The sequence below is a fragment of the Peromyscus maniculatus genome, chromosome 9, assembly GCF_049852395.1.
Source record: "Peromyscus maniculatus bairdii isolate BWxNUB_F1_BW_parent chromosome 9, HU_Pman_BW_mat_3.1, whole genome shotgun sequence".
In the NCBI taxonomy this organism is placed as follows: Eukaryota; Metazoa; Chordata; class Mammalia; order Rodentia; family Cricetidae; genus Peromyscus; species Peromyscus maniculatus.
In genome coordinates, this window is record NC_134860.1 from 39,093,031 (window position 1) to 39,113,884 (window position 20,854).

The 20,854-nt window shown below is 47.8% G+C and overlaps 1 protein-coding gene across 10 annotated transcripts in view; it reads right to left on the reverse strand.

Annotated features, from left to right (window-relative positions):
• Kat6b (lysine acetyltransferase 6B) overlaps positions 1-20,854 on the reverse strand; it is a 211,373-nt gene that overhangs the window by 174,888 nt on the left and 15,631 nt on the right. For 4 of the 10 annotated variants that reach the window (XM_042284632.2, XM_006984765.3, XM_016003363.3 and 1 more), the window contains exon 1: positions 12,361-12,507. The exons of 5 other annotated variants lie outside the window; for them this stretch is intronic. The gene's annotated coding sequence lies outside the window, so the exon portion shown is untranslated. Of the gene's footprint in view, positions 1-11,210; positions 11,575-12,360; positions 12,508-20,854 lie in introns of those variants that run through there. One more of the 10 variants, XM_016003362.3, reaches the window with a different exon arrangement.

Consider the following 20,854-nt stretch of genomic DNA (forward strand, 5'->3'; position numbering starts at 1 on the left):
TTGCCGGGCGGTGGTGTCATACGTCTTTAGTCTCAGCACTAAAGACGTATGACACCAGAAGCAGAGCCAGGCGAATCTCTGTGAGTTCGAGGCCAGCCTGGTTTACAGAGCAAGATCCAGGACAGGCAACAAAACTATACAGAGAAACCCTGTCTCAAAAAAAAAAAAAAAAAAAAAAACCTTAAAAGTTAAAGTAAAATGCTGCCAAAAGGTAGCAAGTCATCCCAAATTAATTCAGAAGATTCATGCCACATCAAATTAATCCTTCTATTTTCTATGGTTATGAAGCATTTATCTTTAGCTAAAAAATATCAGCAAATGACAAGATTGGAATTTGCAGCCTTATAACCCTCTTTACAGCGTTCATTCCGAGTTATTCAACACAGATCTAAGGAAATGCTTGGTCCAACTCTGAGCTCTGAGTCTCACCGCATTCCATAAATTGACGCTGTTCAGAAATGTCCGAGGCAGCACATGGAGAGTGCAGATATCCCTCTCCAGGTCCTCTCGGCCAGCAGCAAAGCCTGTGGTGTTTTAAAACTAGTGTCACAACATTCGAGCCATGAGATTCCAGATGTGCCAAAAACAACGGTAGAAAAACAAAAGGTTAATAATAGAGTTTATTCTCTGATCATCCTGGGTTTGACTTGCTAATTTTAGCTCTCTTACTTTTAGAAGCCCCAGGATTTTTTTTTCAAAGTATATAAACTGAGTGAGCATCATCACATGCTAACAATATCTTCCACAATACAGCACAAGATGCTCACGGAAGAAACCTTGACTTCTTTCCTCCATTACCACCCACCACACCCAGGCGGCACAAGGCTTAAAATAGTCTCCCTGGTTTACAACCATCTACTGTCTGACATCAGACATCATCCACACGGAGTTGTTGGCACCTTACAAGTCCTGAAAACATCTATTTCCCTGAACATCTGCTTGAGTCCCATACAAGTAAACTGGGAGATGAGGTTATGGTACCAAAGAACAATGAATACGCAGTGACCAGACATCCCTGCCTTACACCCAGTCTTATGGCAAGTGCCATGGGAAAGGTGAAGCAGAGCCGACCAGAACATGCAGGAATCAACTAAGAAGTAACAAAATACTGCTTGGTAAGTCCTCAAAAAGCTAATAGAATTATCATGATCCCACAGGTCCACTTCATGCTAGATCCCTGAAAAACCTGAGAACAGCTTCTCCAACCAATACAAACAAAAACATGTTTTTAACCGCACTGTTCACAAGACCCAAAGGTACAAACAGTCCAAACATCCACTTATAGCAGAACGGATAAAATGTGGTAAAATAGTTCCATGATTATTCATCCACAAAAAAGAAAAATTAAGGACTGATATATACTACTACAATATGGATAAACAATGAAACACATTACACTGTAAAAGAAACTAAGCCGGGCAGTGGTGGCGCACGCCTATAATTCCAGCACTCGGGAGGCAGAGGCAGGTGGATCTCTGAGAGTTCGAGGCCAGCCTGATCTACAGAGCTAGTCTAGGACAGGCTCCAAAGCTACGGAGAAACCCTGTCTCGAAAATCCAAAAAAAAAAAAAAAAAAGAAAGAAAAGAAACTAGACACAGAAGGTCAGATATCCTATAACTACATTTTTATAAACATTCGTATTAAATGGGTAGTGGTAGCACATACCTTCAATCCCAGTACTCAGGAGGTAGAGGCAGGTGGATCTCTGTGAGTTTGAGGCCAGCCTGGTTTACAGAGTGAGTTCCAGGACAGCCAGAGCTACACAAACAGAAACCCTGTCAAAAAATAAAAAATAAAAAAACACCAAATAAAAATAAAAATAAAAAATTTATCACTAGGATTTATCACTTGCCAAGCGTTCAAGGCCAGCCTGGGCTACACAATGAGTCTCAGGCTAGCCTGAGATACTGACTGAGACCTTACCTCAAAAATTACAATAACATGTAATTTATGTAACTTCATAAATTAATAAAGAATGTTTTTTTTTTTTTTTTTTTTTTTTGGTTTTTCGAGACAGGGTTTCTCTGTGTAGCTTTGCGCCTTTTCCTGGAACTCACTTGGTAGCCCAGGCTGGCCTCGAACTCACAGAGATCCGCCGGGCTCTGCCTCCCGAGTGCTGAGATTAAAGGCGTGCGCCACCACCGCCCGGCTAATAAAGAATGTTTTTAAAAACTAAAACAAAGTCAGGCATAGTGATACCTGCTGTTGATTCCAGCACTTGGGAGAGGCAGAGGCAGGAGGATCTCTGTTAGTTCAAGGCCACCCTGGTCTACATAGTGAGTTCCAGGACAGCCAGAACTAGAGAATGAGACCCTGTCTCAAAAGAAAAAAAAAAAAAAAAACCACTCAGAAAACTAAAAAGAACTAGGGACTGGGGAATGTAGCTCCATTGGCAGAGTTGCCTGCTTAGCATGCACAAAGCCTTGGGTTCAATTCCCATCACTACATAAAGCCAGGCTTGCTAGCACAAACCTGTAACCTCAGCACTCAGAGACAGGAAAATCAAAAGTTCAAGGTCATCCTTGGCTACATGAGTTTGAAGTCAACTTGCTGGATCCCAAGATGGGACACCCTCCCACACAGGGTGCTTCAGTTGTACCTGGAGACACGAGGCTGAGAGCCTGACACAGTACAGCACGCCCGTACTCAATCCCAGAGTCCAGGGAGCCAGCACGGACCACACAGCAAGAGCGTCTCAAGAGGAAAATAAGTACAACAATACAGAACTTAGATACCTGCCAAGTCAAAGCCTTCATGGATCAGTGCAATCAACATCCAACACCCCAACAAATCCCACACATCTGTGTGGCTGGACACTTTCAGCTTTCTACCCATTTTGAAATTTATGTCCATTCTGTATTATGCTCATATGGCACTGACCAATTATACAATTCTTAGGAGCTGTCTTGGTTACTTTTTAGTTGCTATAATTAAAACACCATGACCTAGGCAATTTTTTTTTTGGGGGGGGGGGGCGTTGGTGCCTGTCTTAGAACTCGCTCTGTAGACCAGGCTGGCCTCGAACTCACAAAGATCCGCCTGGCTCTGCCTCCCGAGTGCTGGGACTAAAGGCATGCACCACCACCGCCCTGCGACCTAGGCAATTTATATAAGAAAGCATTTAAGTTGGCCACAATGGTACACACCTTTAATCCCAGAACTTGGGAGGCAGAGGCAGAGAGATCTCTGTAAGTTTGAGGGCAGCCTGGTCTACATAGAGAGTTCCAGGACAGCCAGAGCTACACAGTGAAACCTTGCTCTCCCACCTCCAATCCCCTGCTCCCCCCACCAAAAAAGGGGAAAAAAGCAAGCAAGCATTTAGTTTGGGACTCATGGTTCTAAAGGGTTAGAGTCCATGGCATGGTGGTGGAGAGCATGGCCCTGGAGCAGCAGCTGAAAGCTTACCTCCGAATCAGCAAACAGCAGGCAGAGAAGGCTAACATGAGGTGGGCTTCTGAAACCTTGAGCCTGCCCCCAGTGACACCCTGCCTCCAATAGGGCCACACCTCCGAATCCTTCCCAAGGGGAACCACACATCAGAAGTATGAGCCTATGGGATCCATTCTCCTTCACTACCACAGGACCAAGACTGATGGTTGATTCATCTCCACATGCTTAACTTTCTGGGGCCACTACTGGATCAAAAGAGGGACACAATGCCTGTTAGGGGTTTGTTGGTTTGTTGGTTTGTTGGTTTGTTTGTTTGTTTGTTTTGAGACAGGGTCTGACACTATAGCCTAGGCTGTCAAGGAACTCACTATAAAGCCCAGGCTGGCCCTGAATTCATGGTGTGGTGGCTGACACCTATAATCCCAGCATTTGGAAGGATGACGCAAGAGGAGCATCTCAAGTTCAAGGCCAGCCTGGACTACATGAGGAACTGGGATCCTCATGTAGGTAGTCAAGAGGATCTCAGGCTGAGTCCAGTTGAGCTACACAGCAAAAACAAAACAAACTGGGGGGGGGGGGGGGGAGAGAAGACAAGAGAAAGAGAAAGGTAGCTGTGAGTCAATGTGGCAGTGACATCTGAATGTGGCCTATGAAACAGGTAAGGCAGGAACACATGTGCATCTACGCAGGGACCACACACACACACACACACACACACACACACACACACACACACACACAGACACACACACACACACACACACAGAAAGAAAGCCAAAGCAAGCAGTAGTTCATCCCTCCAAACACCGATCGAGTGTAGAGTGAATGTACGAGTCTAAGGCAACAGCAAGTCCAAAAGCAGGCACTCAATGCCCGCTAGCCGGCTGAATTCTTAATTCTCAGTCTTTTAGAGGAATACGAAGTTCTTTCCCACTACTCATTAACAGAGAGTTTTCAATTCATGAGTTAATAATGTTTTCCAAGGATTTCTAAGAGGCTAAATCACCATGAAAATTATCATTTCAACTAATACATATTATATGAATTGTAAGTTTAAGTTTTCATGTCATGCTCTCCTAGTTGACAATACTCTTGTTATGTCATTAAACTATAATTGTGTAAATCTGCTTCAACAAACAATAACTGAACCATCAATAAACTATTACGGCTTCTGTAATCCCTAGCAAAGATTAGTTTCAACATCATCATCATAAATTAGTAGGGACAGGCCCCAAATCTCCCGGTTGAAGCCATGAATTAGGTTTGCACAGTCATTCCTGCACTTAAGTGCCCAATGGTTTCAGTCTCTAAAATTTAATCACACTGTTAGGAACATCACAGGAAATCTGATCCCTTGTAAAAGGGAGGATTTGAGGCAAGATGAAAAGTCATCACAAGTCGGGCAGGCCTTTGAAGCTAGCACTGATTAGTAATTATGATAACTAAGCATTCCACTTAAAAAATAATCAACTACATTTAGAGTGTTTCTAGCATTTACATTTTTCTATTCAATCCTAAATTTCTCTCTAATTGCAAGTCAGCTTTACTCAGTTTTTAATGACAGAGAGCAATGAATTAAGAAATCATTTGCTGGGTGTTATGCAAGACTGTAATCCCAACGCTGGGGAGGTGGAAGGTGAAGGTTCAAGGCTAGCCTGAGATAACATGAGATCCTTTCTCTAAAAAAGAAGTCATCTGAACTGTAAAGACAATTCTTAAGGCTGAGGAGAGCAGGTATAGCACTTGTCCCATGCCCCAGAAACCACAAAAAAGAGAGGTCGGAGCAGTGGCCCAGTTGGCCAGACCAGCCATTATCAGTGAGCTCTCTGCATTCAATTAAGAGACCAAGACTCAATACAGAAGGCAGAGGGTGATAGAGGAGAACATCACACCCACTGTCACCTCTAGGCCTGCCAATTATAAACACATGTGCACCCACATACATGCACACACTAAAATAAAGGGCTGTTCTGAAAAGGCAGGTCACTCCAGGACACTGGGCTAGTTCCTTTAGGACAGACACCCCACATACCTAGAAAACAAAAGATGGTCCCTTTAAAACTCAAAAAATTGGGCCAGCCAAACAGCTTAGGAGGTAAGGGTGCTTGTTACCTCAACTTGATCCCAATAACCCACATAGTGGAGGAGAGAACAGATTCCCACAGCCATGTCCAGCACACACACACACACACACACACAGAGAGAGAGAGAGAGAGAGAGAGAGAGAGAGAGAGAGAGAGAGAGAGAGAGAGAGAGAGAGAAATATTTTTTTTTCCTCTGTGTAACAGTCCTGGCTATCCTGGAACTCGCTCTGTAGATCAGGCTGGCCTCCAACTCACTGAGATCTTCCTGCCTCTGCCTCACAAGTGCTGGGATTAAAGGAGTGCACCACTACTGGCTGGCAGAAAATACCCAACCATGGTAATATACATACACCCTCTGATCCAGCACTTAGGCAGATAGATCTCTCTGAATCACAGGCCAGTAACAGGGTAAACAATGAGATCATGTCTCTAAAAAAATTAAATAAATAAAAAAACAAATGTCAAGAGAACTATACATTTTTTTGTTCACTACTTTTGAAAGTGAACACACGCCAGGGATGATGGTATATACCCACCGGGCACATACTTGGGCCCTCCGGCCTCAGCTTCTGCAGCTGGGATCAGTATGGCCGTCTCTAACTCATCCAGGAGCCACACAAAGCCTACTGGCTACTCTGACATATAAAGACGAACTTTATCCAAGTTCACAACATATAGCTCTATGTGCCTTGGTTAGGACATGTTACCCTCCGAATATGAAGTCGGCAGTCAGGCACGATGGTCCATTCCTATAAGCTGGCTGGGACTGAGGGTCTAAGTCAGTGACAGAATACTTACTTGGCATGTAAGAGGCTCTGAGACAGATGCTCACCACCACCCAAACCAAATACAAATACAAGGTAAGGAAGGAATTCTCTTTGGTTATAAAGTTTTCAAAAATAGGCTTCAGGAATCTTATTTGACAAGTTGATGTGACTTAATAAGAAGTGTATTAGAAGAGGGACATGGTGGCATGCACCTTTAGACCCAACACCCAGGGCAGCCTGGTCTACAGAGTGAGCTCCAGGACAACCAAGGTTACACAGAGAAACCCTGCCTCAAAAAAAAAAAGTTAAAAAAAGAAGTACATTAGAAAGTTTGCAGTCCTGCTTCCACTTTGCTAGCTACCTAAACTGTGGGATACTGGGCATGTTAGTAAATCAATTTACGTCTCAGGTTCTCAAGTGTAAAGATGAGAATACAAGCCTGTTTTACACAACTATTAAGAGGAATCACTGAGATAGCAGATATGAAAGAAGCAAGGGCGGGAGCCAAGCCGTAGCAGGAGCACAATAAAACGCTAGCTCATAAACGGGAAAGGGTAATACAGTCAGCTGGAGGCCTGTAAAACCTAATCTGCCGCACTTCTGTCTACATGACCATTTCTCCTAGAGCCTGGGGATGGCAGCAGCCGGCCCTTAGCTGTGGCTGCAGACCAGTCAAGACAGAGGGCTGAAGAACGGGAAGGAAAAGCAAGCGTAGGTTGGCAGTGGCCGAGGCTGGGGTCAGGAAGAGTGTGTTTTACTCCCAGCTACACATCGTAGAAAAAGTCAGTAAAGCTTCCAGGAGATAACACTCCACAGAAGAACAACCTGTGACCTCAGGGTGGGAAATAGTCTTTAAAATGAGACACAAAAGGCACTACCCATAAAGAAAACCCAATAAATCTGACTCCATTAAGATTAAGAACTTCAGTTCACTGAAAGACATCATCAAGAGTGAAAAGGAAAGCCACACGATAGAAAAGGTATTGTGACATACACACTGGACAAAGGACTTGTATCACCGTAAAGAAAGAACTTCCAGGTCAAGGTGGTGGCAAAGGGTAGAGGTACTTGCCATCAAACTCGCTAAGCCGGACCTGAGTTCCATCCCAGGGACTTAGATTGTGGAAGGAGAGAACTGACTCCCAAAAGTTGTCCCTTGACCTTCCCACATGAATCACAGTGCATGAACCCACATGGCACGCATACACCTCCATACACACAGTGCATGAACCCACACGGCATGCATACACCCCCATACACACAGTGCATGAACCCACACGGCACGCATACACCCCCATACACACAGTGCATGAACCCACACGGCACGCATACACCCCCATACACACAGTGCATGAACCCACACGGCACGCATACACCCCCATACACACAGTGCATGAACCCACACGGCACGCATACACCCCCATACACACAGTGCATGAACCCACACGGCACGCATACACCCCCATACACACAGTGCATGAACCCACACGGCACACATACATCCCCATACCCACAGTGTATGAACCCACGCGGCATGCATACATCCCCATACACACAGTGTATGAACCCACACGGCATGCATACACCCCCATACACACAGTGTATGAACCCACACGGCATGCATACACCCCCATACACACAAAGTAAATAAATGTAAACAAACTGTTAAAGAACAACATAAAAAAAAATCTCTACATAGTAAAGACTCAGTTCCAAAGTAAAAGAGGGGATGGAGAGGAAATTTTACAAATGAGGAAAGCCAAAGATACTAATACATGAGAAGCTACTCAACCTGCTTACTACTCAAAATCTAGACTGTATAAAATTTTAAAAGCTAAGCTGGGCAATGGTGGCGCACACCTTTAATCCCAGCACTCGGGAGGCAGAGCCAGGCGGATCTCTGTGAGTTCGAGACCAGCCTGGTCTGCAGAGTGAGATCCAGGAAAGGCACCAAAACAACACAGAGAAACCCTATCTTGAAAAAAAAAAAAAAAAAAAAAGAAAGAAAGAGAGAGAGAGAGAGAAAGAGAAAGAAAGAAAGAAACAAACAAACAAACAAACTTAGACACATGTGCACCATGTATGGATGCTCCAAGCAACTCTGTTCACTATTGCTCCAAACCAGAAACAATGGAATAGAGGATAGGAAAATTACGTCCCTCTGCCCTATTTCTATTCTACAAGCAAAATCACTACAACCAGTATGTTCTCACTTTCCCTAACCAATTGCCTTCTCTAGCTACAATGCAACTGTACCTGTGTACGTGGAAATCAAAGGCGGATTACTCACAGAACTAGCTTGGAAACTACAGCCAGACCTCTCTGTTAAGTCTTTTCCAACAGGAAGTGAAATGTCCAAGGGAAGTGCAGTGAGAAGGCTCAACAGGTAAAGGTACTTGTTGGCAAGCCTGACGACCTGAATTTGATGCCCTGGAACCCACGTGGTGAAGAAAACAAGCCCCTCCAAAGTCACAGCAGTGCAAGAGCGTGTGAGCGTGCACACACCCATATATATACACTACACTCACAGACACACACACAAAATGAACATTAAAAAAACCAAGTTTCTGATGCACATTAAATTAACTTGTCAAGCCAAGTGATGATGGCAAACGCCTTTAATCCCAGTACTCGGGCCAGCCTGGTCTACAGAGTTCCAGGACAGCCAGAGCTATTACACAGAATCCTGTCTCAAAAAGCCAAATAGTAATAATAACTTATCAAACTTCCTCCACCCATTCACTTACTTACTTGTATTCACAAGTAGTCCATTAGCCCATAAGACAAACAAACTATCATCACCAAGCATCCATCCAGAGGCGCAGATGCAGCCAAAAGGTTCAGCTGACCATGTAATCTAAATTCCTCCTTTAAGTTAAAACTTTCTTTCCTTATTTATTGATTTGCTTATTTAAATACAGGGTCTTACCTACCCAGGCTTACCTCAAAAGCCAAAGTTGACCTTGAGGTTACAGGTTCCTTACCCATTCTTTCTTAAAAACAAAACAGCTCAAATTCATTTTGGTACATGTGTAATTAATTTATAATAAGGAAGCAATCAAATGTTTTATTTCAGAGTTACATCTGAAAATTTAGGGTATACTAGCATGAGAGGAAGGATACTTTCTAAAAATACCATTTATTAAGGCAGCACAGCTCTGAAAGCTTGAGAACTGGAGTTCAAATCCCCAGTACCCATGTAAAGAGTTGAGCATGGTTTAGATTGCCTGTAATCCCAGCAATGGAGGATGAAGACAGGCAGCCTCCAGAAACTCCCTGGCAGATCAGCCAGCCTACAAAAGTGGCCAGTTTCCAGTTCAGTAAGAGACCCTATATCAAGGCAAGGCTAGAGGGATAGTGAGGGATGGTGAAGACACTCTATGTCCTGCCCTGTCCTCTGAACGTGTGCGCACTTGTATGCACCACATGCACAAAATGTGCATGCCTACGTTTGAGTTGTATGTATACACTGTTTATTGGACTACAAAGAACATCATGCCAACACAACTAAGTTCCATTTGCTACTTCTACCTCTTGCCATACAGTTCACATGTAAACTCTCTTTACCTGGAATTTCCTGGTACCCCCACCCCAAGTGCTCTTGATTCACTGGTTCTTTGCCTGTTTCTGACATCTGTATTTCTTTACCACTGACTCTTCATAACTTCCACTACTCTCACATGTCAACACTCTCTCCTGACGGCAGGTGTTAAAAATCCTCCGTGGTGCAGAGAAGATCATTAACCTGCCCTTCCTCTGCATTTACCCTGCCAGCTCCCACCACTCCCTGAACCCTGCCCGAACCAAAGTGCTACCAAATTCAAAATTACCAAATGTCCTTGCCCAAGGTAACAAGCCTCCAGGTCTCTTCCTAGGACACTCTGTGCTTTCCCTGTTCCTACCACACCTTCAAGACTTGGCTCAAGTTTACTCCAGGCAACCCCAGCCTATCAAATAAGAGTTTCCAAAACACCTTTCTTGGCTCAATGAAGACTGAGGGCACAGTCCATCAAATTATACCCACCCAGACCTTTTGCCCAGTCCTGCCCACTTTCTTCACGGCCGCAGACTTTCCCTAATCCTCTGAATCACCTGTCCTGATGAGATACTACTAATATGTTTTTGCAAATTAAAAGCAGCCTCTCTCCCATACCCTCCCCATTAAAGTTTTTTCTGCTACCTTAACATCACCTTTTAAAAAGTCTCCCAAGGCTAACTACCCCATCCTTCCATTTCCTTAATGTTTCATTTACCATCGAGCCAGCAAACCTCTATCCTACCCCAACATGAGGATTCAGCCTGATTCTTCTTCCTGATCACAGCAACTATACCTGCCTCAGGAGCCAAGACCCGCCCTCCGAGTCCAACACCCACTCGGCAACGCTCTCTCAACTCCACGTCCACCACACCCAAACTCATCCTTAGTGTGTTCCCAATTAACTGCAACCTCGCCGGTCTGCAAGCATTTCACCAGACCTCACATAACCCTAGGTCTCCTTCCCACACCCCCAAAATCTCGTCCCTCCCTAACTCCCCCCTTCGACACCTGCTTCTGAAACACCTCCAGTTTCCCATCCCATCTTGCATTCTCCAATCCTGCCCACGCCCTCGTCCGACCCCTCCACCCATCCTACCAGTTCACTCCCGCACAGAAATCCCCTCCCGGCCCCCTCCTTCCGCGTCCCTCAGCCCCGCCCTACCTGGCTTTGCCACGCCCTTCCAGCCGAGAGCCCCGCCCCTCGCCCCGGAGGCTCGGCCAGGGGCGGAGCCTGTTCCTCCTCCCCCTCCGCCTCCCCCGCCCCCTACCGTCACGCTCAGGGGCAGCCTGACCCCGAGCGGCCCCGCGGTGACCCGCGCGCGGAGGCCTGTGGGAGGGGCGTCGCGGGTCCGCGGCAACCCCCTCCCCGCCGGTCCCCCCCGCCCGCCCCAGTCTCCTCCCCCTGGGAGCGCGCGGGGTGGGTGACAGACCTGGCCGCGCGCCGCCACCACCACCACCACCACCGCCGCGCCTGCCGGGGGCGCTGCCGCTGCCTGGGAAAGAGCCCGCGGCTGCCGCCTGGAGGAGGTGCCGCCGCCCCCGCCACCGCTGCCGCCGCCGCCAGGGGTAGGAGCTAAGCCGCCGCCATTTTGTGTCCCCCTGTTGTTGTCGTTGACATGAATCCGACATGACACTGATTACAGCCCAATGGAGTCTCATTAAACCCGAGCCGCGGCCCCGCCCCGGCGCCGTCCCATTGGACGAGGCCGCGAACACTTCGGGCCAACCGTTGGCCTACAGGCCTGTCCGTCACCCGCTCACTAACCACTCTGCCCCCCATTGGGGCAAGTCCCTGCCGGTCATCTCGCCTCCACATAGACACACCTCTCGACCCATCACTCTCCCCCCCCCACCTCCGGCGCCACCCCGAGGGAGGGCCGACTGCCAGGACCAATCAACAGACCGCGGGGCCCGCCTCTTCCGGGCACCGATTGGCCCAGCCCTTTTTCTCTCTCCCAGACACCGCGCCACCTCTCCTTCCACCTACCCGCCCCCCCCCTCTACCTCTAGACATGGATTGGAGCTGGGCGCAGCAGAGGCGCGTGGCCTTATTGGCTGCACCCCACGCCAATCAGAAGCCTTTTTTCCCTCTCCCCTCCCCCACTCAACCCCAAAGCCCCTAGCCCGCAGCTAAAGTTTGTGTGAGAGCTGATCGCTGGCGGCGGCCGCAGCATTTAGGGGTGGGCGCAGGCGGGCGCGCGCGCGGGCGGGCGGGCGGGCACGCGAAGTTAAAATTCGAGGTTCTCAGTCGCCAGCTCCCGCCGAGGAACGCGCGGACGGGCGCGCCGCCCGGAGCGTTCCATCCCGCCCCCTCCTCCACCCTCTCGCCTGTCCCGTCCCGGGCGACTACTCGCCCGCCCCCTGGCTCGCATCCTACCCCCCCCCCACATACCCCCTACCCTGCCAGCCCCAGGCCGGGTGCAGGCGGAACGATCTCGCTGCAGCCTCTTCGCCATCCCATGCGGAGGGGGTGCAAGCCCCCTGCCCGCCGGGCGTGCACCCCCGGCTCCGCACTCGCCCGTGTCTGCAAGCACGTGCACCTTTCGCCGCTGCCTCCGGCCACCCCGGTCCCCGGCTAACCTCGCCCGCAGCCCGGCCAATCGCTTGCTGCCCTTTGTTGCTGCAGCCCGGGTCTCCCCGCTGCCTTCCTCAGCCTCCGCCTCGTCCTTTGCCAGCCGCCCGGGTCCGCAGCGCCGCGCTCCCCCCGCCCGGGACCCACCGCCGCCGCCTCCTTCTCCTCCTCCGCCTCCTCCTCCTCGGCTCCGGGCTGCAGCGCACAGAGCCCGAGGCAGCGCCGCCCAGCCCCGCTCCCCCCGCGCCGCCCGCTAGCCCGCCTGGCCCGGCCGGGGGCGCAGCCCGGACCCCGCCCGCCCCAGTCTCCGCCCCGGGGGTACCTGCCTCCGCCCCGGGGGGCTCCGCTCACAGCCCTCGGGGGAGGGCGGGGATACCGGTGTCCTCGAGAGGATGGGGACGCCTGGGCCGTTTTGGGGCGGGGAGTGTGTCCGCCAGGTCTGGGACTGAGGTGCGGTCTTCTCAAACGCGCCCCCCTCCCGCCGCCGTGGACCCCAAACTTCGTCCTTCTCCCGGGCTTCGTACCCTCGGGCGACCGCGGCAGTTTTGGGGTGGGGGATGCCTCAGAAGCTGTGTCTACCCTGATCGGGAGGAAGAGGGAGCAGTGACATTCAGCGACTGCGGACAGGCATCCTCGGGTGGGAGTGGGGATGTCAGACTCCGGCTGGAGAGGAAAGCTGCCCCTCAGGATGCCCTCTCCCGGCCTGCGAGGGGCTGGCGAGCTCGGAGCTGCGTTCTGGGTGCTTCCTGGACTGTGCAGCTGGATGGCAGAGGGGCAGGGGGTTGGGCGAGGGGGGGAACCGCTGGGGGGCCCCTTTCCTCGTCTCTACCCTGCGCTGCAAGGAAGGCTAATGGTGAAGTTTGGTTTTCCAGGCTTCCCCTGGGCCCCCGGAGTTCCTGAGGCCCATTCGAGGGAGGCTGGGGGATCCTCTGGCCGCCCAGGCAAGGCTACTCAGAAACTGCCCACAAGCCTCGCAGCGCCCTCCGGACTCTGAAAAAAAAAACAAAAAAACCGTCCCTGGCTCTTCCCAGAGTTGGGTGGGATGCTGGTAAGGGATACTTAAGAGTATGAGAAAGGTAGGCTTGAGAAAAGGCTCCTGCAGACTTTGAACACTGTTCCCCTTCCCAGGCCACTGGGGAGACGGGACACCTATGGCCCTGAGAAAGCCAAGTTTCCCGCGTGCTGGCCTGGGTGGAAAAACCACCTGTTGCCTGAAGTTCTGTCCTTGAATCTGGATTTTCTTGGGGGCCCTGGTAAGGAGATGTAGAGTGTCAAGGAGTAGGAATTCCAGTTTCTCTGCCCTGACTGACTCACATCTTCATAAGCACTGACAACCACGGCAGCAGAGTCTTCCACTCCCCATTAGAAACTACTGAACAACTGTGTAGGTACTTTGTTAGAACAGCTTATCTCGGCTCTTATCTCAGACACAGCAGGCGGCGGCAGCCCTGTCACATGCAGGCCTTAAGACACAAAGGCTACTCTGGTGGATGAGCTAGCTTCCCCTGCTCTGTGCTTCTTGCCAGCAAGGTGAGGAAGAAGCCAAGACAAAGGGCACGGAGTTGAATAAAAGATAAAGCCAGGGAGAGGGGGAGCCGAAGAGTTGTAACAGTACACTCAGAACTGTCACCAGGGCCATTATAAACCTCTTTTATAGGTGTTTTATTACTGGGTTGTTAGTTTTTAAAACACAAACCTCTTTAGATTAAATCTGGGCACTCTCGGGTTCAGCCCAGGGAAACAAGACACAAGGCCAGCTCAGACACTGATTGGCTCGGCTATTTTTGAGTCACATTACTGATAAAGCAAACCCGGGGTGAGTTTTGCAAGGCGCTCCCTGTCTGTCTCATTGAGGATCTTTAATAATTTGCTCAAGGAGAGTTTGTACAATCCATTAGTTCATAACTCAGTCTAGTTCATTTACATTATTTCAAAGAGAGGGCATTTACAAAGTGTGCTTTTCTTTTTTCTTTAATAATGCAACTGCTGGGAATTTATTCTCCAAGAAGTTACAAAGTAAATTTAAGGATGCTGGTAGAGTCTTTAGTCCTTGTTTTGCTTTGTTGTTTTTCTGATAGTCTGCCCAGATGCACTTTAAGTTACATCTTGGTCCCTTGGGATGACATTTATTTACTTTTTGAGACAGGACAAGGTCTTGCTCTGTAGACAGTCCTCCTCAAGCTCACAGCAGTCCTCCTACCCAGTCTCCAAGTGATAGAGTTACAGATAGTGAACCACCACGCCCAACCCTGGACCACATTTTATCTAAAGCAATAAAGTAAACTATGTGTTAAATACAAGGTTTAAAACTCCAGATCTCTATACTCAAACCAAGTATGTTAAAAGATGCAACTAAAACCAGTAAAAGTCCACATTTGAGAAGCTTTCATTCCTACCACCACCCAAAAAAGAAGTCCTAATTAAGGCTTAGAGTTGTTACAGTGCTGGGGATGGACTGCAGGGCCTTGGACTCACTGCACAAGAATTTCCAGAGCATCACAGCAAACAGGCTCTTGAAAGAAGTGGGCTGGGGGAGGCAGGGGCAGATGGGTCTGTGAGACCAGCCTAGTCTACAGCAAGTTCTAGGCCAGCTAAGGCTACACAAAGAAGCCCTCTCAAAAAAAGAAAGAAATGGGCTGGGGGCTCATCAGTAGAGAACTTGCTTAAAGCTCTGGGTTCAAGCCTCAGCCACTCCAAGAGCAAGAGAGAGGGTGAAAAAATAGGTCAGTGTTTGCCTACAATTGTGCTCAGGAGCTAGCAAACTCAGAAAACAGAAATACATTTTCATTTCTGTCCTAAGAAAATTCTCCAATGGGTGTGGCAAGGGAATCCAGCTTTCCCACTGATCCTCCCTGGAGGGTTCCTTGTCCTTTGACAAATCTGCCTCTTCAGATAAGTGGGACTGAGAGGATAACAGAGGAGCGCCAGAGATACTTAATGCTTCCTCTTCAACCTCTTTCTTATCTGTGGTATCTCAAGTTTCTGCTGAGAGAAATAGCTCAATTAAGAAGTTAACCTAGGAACAGCTAGAATTGAAAAGCAAGCATAGTACCCATTCTGCAAGATTATGAACCAAGCATCTTGTCTCACCCATCCCCCACCACCCTAAAACAGCTACCCTCCGCCAGAACTACTGACAGCTATTTGTGCTGTTCAGTGCAGTCTACAGATCACAGGAATCAGAATGATCTGGGATGACTCCCAGATAGCATCCTTTGCCCAACCCAGGTTCTGATTCAGTAGCTCTGGAATGGGCTCCCAAATCTAGTTAGCTCCAGACTTGTCTTGAAATTCTCAATCTTTGAGAACTGCTAGCCTAGGCTGAATTTTTCCCCCCTCAACAAAAACAATTCCATGAATGTCTTAGCCAGAATTAGGACTGGGGTGATTCTTTGGTGTGACCTATGTGTCCTTGAGCCTTAACAAGGACATGCAGAGTAGGTGGGAAAGGAGCCTAAGGGAACCACAAGGTTCTTATCTTTGGGGCTTGTTGACTGCTCTGAGACAAGTCAGACAGCTAGATGGGTACCACAGACACAGTCACCCTGAGGTGGAGGAAACTGGGTGAGGAAGCAGCAGGAAGAGACCCTGAACTTATTTGTCCAGGCCCAGCCCATGATGAACTCTATGTTCCTTCAGTTAGGCCTTTAAAAAGCATTAGCCTATACCACCACCCTTCCAGCTACCAAATGGTATCCTCTCGTGAGGCTAATTGGAAATGGGTGCCCACAGGGTTACAATGTCTGATTTCAATAGTCACAGGCAGAAGAGGCGATCAGTTAATCATTAAACTATTTAATAAAGATCAGTCAATCATTTAGTAAACTCAAACTCTGAAAGGAACAGCCCAAGTTACTTCAGATGGTATCATACCACACTTCATGTGCCTTCCTGCTTTTTGGTTGGTTGGTTTTAGTTTTTTTAAGACAGGCTAGCCTAGAACCCTGTGCATCTCCAGCTGACCTCTAAATTCGAATGTCTCTTCCTGCCTCAGCCCCCGGTTCTGGGGTCATAAACTTGCCTTACCACACCAAAAAAAGCTTTCACACTTTTTCCATGCATTCTGCATCAAGTCTGAAGCCAAGGGAACTTGGGCTGCTCCTGCCAATGAGACAATGTAGGACTCTACCCAACACTCCTCTGCGCGGGACCAGCTCCCTTGTTCCTGTTCAGGGTCCTCACTCCCCACCTTATCTGGCAGAGACCTTGAAAGGATTCTTCCACATCTAGGCTGAGACGCTGCTTCCTCTCCAATTTTCCTGCCCTATCCCTGCTCTGTAGTGAGTTAGTGTTTACTGAAGGGCCAAATAAATAAAAGCACGCACCCAGTCCTGTGGGCAGTTTTCCTAGTTCATCTTCCTACTGTACGGACCGCAGCCTGCTAATGTGCCTAACTGCCCTCACCTACAGGTGTCCAGCCTGCTCATGTGCCTGACTACCTTCCCCCTACAGACATGTCCTCCTGAAGCACCAGTCACAGCTGTGATTCATCTGAGGAGTGTGTTACGCCCAACCTTTGCCCTAGGTCTTACCTAAGGCTAATTCAATTAGAGTATCTGGAGGTAGAGTCAGTTATTCGTCAGTTTTTATTTGTTTGTGTGTTTGTTTGTTTTTGGCTGTGGGTGTGTGGGGTTTTTGCTTTGGTCTTTTTCAAGGCAGTTTCTCTGTGTAGCCTTGGCTGTCCTGGAACTTGCTCTGTAGACTCCAGTTGACAGCCCCTGCCTCCCAAGAATTAAAGGCGTTCACCAGCACTACTGGCAGGGGGAAGGAGGTTTATTAGGGGGAGGTGGGACTGGAAAGATGATCTCAGCAGTTAAAAGAACTTGCTGTTCTTGCTGAGAACCCACGTTCATTTCCTAGTATCCATGTCAGGCCTAGCCACCTTGAACTCCAGTTCCCAAGAATTCAACTCTCTTTTCTGGCCTCTGTGGGTACCTGTGTTCATGCGATGTATAACATATGTATACCACATAAAACTGTTTTAGTGTAGATAAGACTGGCTCTCACATAACCCAGGCTGGCCTCAAATTTGCTGCATTCAGTCTAACTTCTGAACCTTCTCCTGTCACCTCCTAAGTGCTGTGATTGTAGGTGTGCACCCCCATGCCACATGTATTTGGTACTGGGGGAATGAACTCAGGGTTTCAGACTTGCTAGGCAAGTACTCTACCAAACTAGGCCCCCCACTCCACATCAGCATCTCTTCAAAGCATCCTGTGCAGTCAGGTTGGAAATACTGACCCTGCAAGCCAGCAAGATGTCTCTGCATCTAGTGAAATTCTGAGGGGAGGAGGGTGCTGGTTTACTGTGGAACTGACTAATGGTTGCTGAAGAGAACAGTTGTTAGGCATGCTTTTGTTTTCATTAAGACTCAAAGGTGAGAAGGCCTTTACCTTTCAGAAAAGTCTCCCCAGTTTCTAGCATCTAGAAAAGACACTACCAAAGGCATCTACCAAGACACTGATTTAGTATGTGTAGTCTTCCCAATGTTATGTCTGTTTAAGGAAGTGTCAAACTACATACCTCAAGTTAGCCTTGAACTCATGACTTACCCTGCATCCATCTGTCTTACAAGTGCTGGGATCAATGGCTTATATACCATAACAGGTCACTTTTGGATATTGTAACCCAGCAAAATTCAAACAGAATGTAAACAAATTGATAGTTGCTGGCTTTAAATGTTGTATATTTGAGAGGATCTCTCTGTGTAGCTCAGGCTTGGTTTGAACTCAGAGATCTGCCTGCCTCTGCCTCCTAAGTGCTGGAATTAAAGATGTATACCATTATTCCCAGCTTGGCTTTTTTGGTTTTTAATGTTGCTGCAGCATAATGGATTGAATCCAGGGCTTCCTCCATGCTGTGGGTGCTTTACCACTGAACAAAGTCTCCACCTTCTCTTTACTCCCTATTTTGATTGTGAGCCTTGGCCTTACCCATCTTTCCAGCCATAATTTTTGTTTATTTTTACTTCATGTGTATTGGTGTTTTGCCCGCATGTATGTCTGCAAGGGTGTCAGATTTGAGTTACAGACAGTTATGAGCTACCCTGTGGTTGCTGGGAATTGAACCCAGGTCCTCTGAAGGAGCAGTCAGTGCTCTCAACCACTGAACCATCTCTCCAGCCCCCTACTTTTTATTTTGAGACAGGGTTTTACCAAGTTGTCCAGGCAGGAATTGAGTTTGTGATCCTGTAGCTTCAGTTTCCCGAGTAGCTAGTATTACTGACTGTGTTACCAGGTCCCATCTATAAGGATATTTATTTAGGGGGACACTGAATTGAGGAAAGGTCTCATGTAACTAAGACTGACCTCTAACTCTGCTACATAGCCAAGGATAATCTTGAACTTCTGATCTTCTGTCACAGAATGCTGAGATTGGTGGGTGGCAGGCCTGTACCACCCTAGTTTATGCTGGGTATGGAACCTGGGGCTGGGTACCTACTGGGTAAGCACCCTGCTAACTGAACTACATCCTAGCCTCCCTCTCTCCATCCCTCCCTCCTTCCTTTCTCTCCTTTTTTCATTTCCAAGTCAGCAGAATCATCTCTTAGAGTCAGGCTACATGATCAGAATCTATTTAGGAATCACAGGGCTAAAGGTAAGGAAATGTATTTCAAGCCCAATCTAGCCATTAACAATTACCCAGTAGTCTACAATCCAGTGTGCTTGTCCAATTGAAAATGTCAACACAGAAGGAACATATGTCCAGGGGTCAGTAGCAAAGGAATGTGAAGAACACTAAATTAAGAGTAGAACAGAAGCTAGCTCCCGCCTTTGGTCCCCGGCAGAAGCAAGTGGATCTCTGTGAGTTCGAGGCTAGCCTGTAGTCTGTGTAGTGAGTAGACAGCCAGAGCTACATAGAGAGACCCTATCTTGTTTTTTTTAATTTTTCCAGACAGGGTTTCTCTGTATAAGTCTTAGCTGTCCTGGATCTTGCTTTGTAGACCAGGCTGGCCTCAGACTCACAGAGATCCTCCTGCCTCTGCTTCCCGTCCCGAGTGCTGGGATTAAAGGTGTGCGCCACCACCGCCGCCCGGCCCTATCTCATTTTTAACCCTCTCTGCCACCAACTAACTTATATTCTTGAACAAACTGTTGAGTAACTTTGGTTTATACTTATTTGTGTGTGTGTGTTTTTGTGTGTGTGTTCACTTTTAAAATTTATTATTTTTAATTCAATTAAAAACCTTTCAGGTTTTTTTTTTTTTTTATGAGTCTTTTGCTTGCATGTATGTATGTTCACCATGTGGAGATCAGAAAGCATTGGATCCCTGGATGGAGTTTTGGATGGTTGTGAGCCATTATGTGTATACTGGAACTGAATCTAAGTCCTCTGCAAAAGCAAGAAGTACTCTTTCTATGTAGCTTTGAAGCCTGTCCCAGAACTCACTCTGTAGACCAGGCTGGCCTCGAACTCACAGAGATCCACCTGCCTCCGCCTCCTGAGTGCTGGGATTAAAGGCGTGCGTCACCACAGTACGGCACAAGAAGTACTAAACACTAAGCTATCTCCCCAGTCCCTAATTTAATTTTTAAAATTTTATTTCTTTCCTTTCTTCCTTCCTTCTTTCCTTTGTTTCCAAGACAGGGTTTCTCTGTATAGCCCTAGCTGTCCTGGAACTTACTCTGTAGACAGGCTGGCCTCCCAAGTGCTGGGATTAAAAGTGTGCACCACCACTGCCTGGATAGTCAATGTTTTTAAACACATAACATGTCTGTAACTTGGGAGGCAGAGGCAGGACAATCAATATGTGTACCTCTGTGGGTACCTGCATACATGTACTCATGCTCTCACACACAAATAAAAATATTTTTATTTTTTACCCCAGGACAGTCAGGGCTATGCAGAGAAACCCTGTCTTGAAAAAAAAGATACTGACTAATAAACACATACAACTTAGAATAGGTAGTTTTAGAAGTATTACTTTACAGTACTTAGAAAATGCATTCAAACATCCATATATTCAGTGAACACTTACATAAAACATTGTATAGGAAACCTTCAAGCTTATCAGGTTTGCTGTCCAGTATTTATTTAAAAGATAGCTTAGATTTTTATTTTACCAACCAAGCTGGCTGGTGGTGGTGGTTCCCTCCTAGAATTCCAACACCACAAGGCTGAAATGCTGTCAGGCAAAGCTGATGGCAGTTCAAGACAGTCTGGGTGAGCTCAGGCCAGCTTACACTCACGAAAAAGGTCCTCGACGGCGTTTTCATTCTCTCCTTTTGGTGTGGGATTGGGGACTGAACCTAGGACCTCTATCAGCTGAGCTCTATCTCCACTCCCTGCAGAATCCCATGTCTAAGCTTGTTATATGAAGCTGAAGTATGTCTTCCTACAAGCAATCTCTTGCTTCTACTATCAAGAGTTGTCAAGTTAGCAGCATGGCTCAACAGTCTCATCCTATTGGCTTCCTTGGGATGGAACTTGAAAGGTGAATGATGCTTGCTTGGCTGCATGGGTATTGTGTTCCTGGGAAGGAAAGCTTAGAGCCCATGTCAG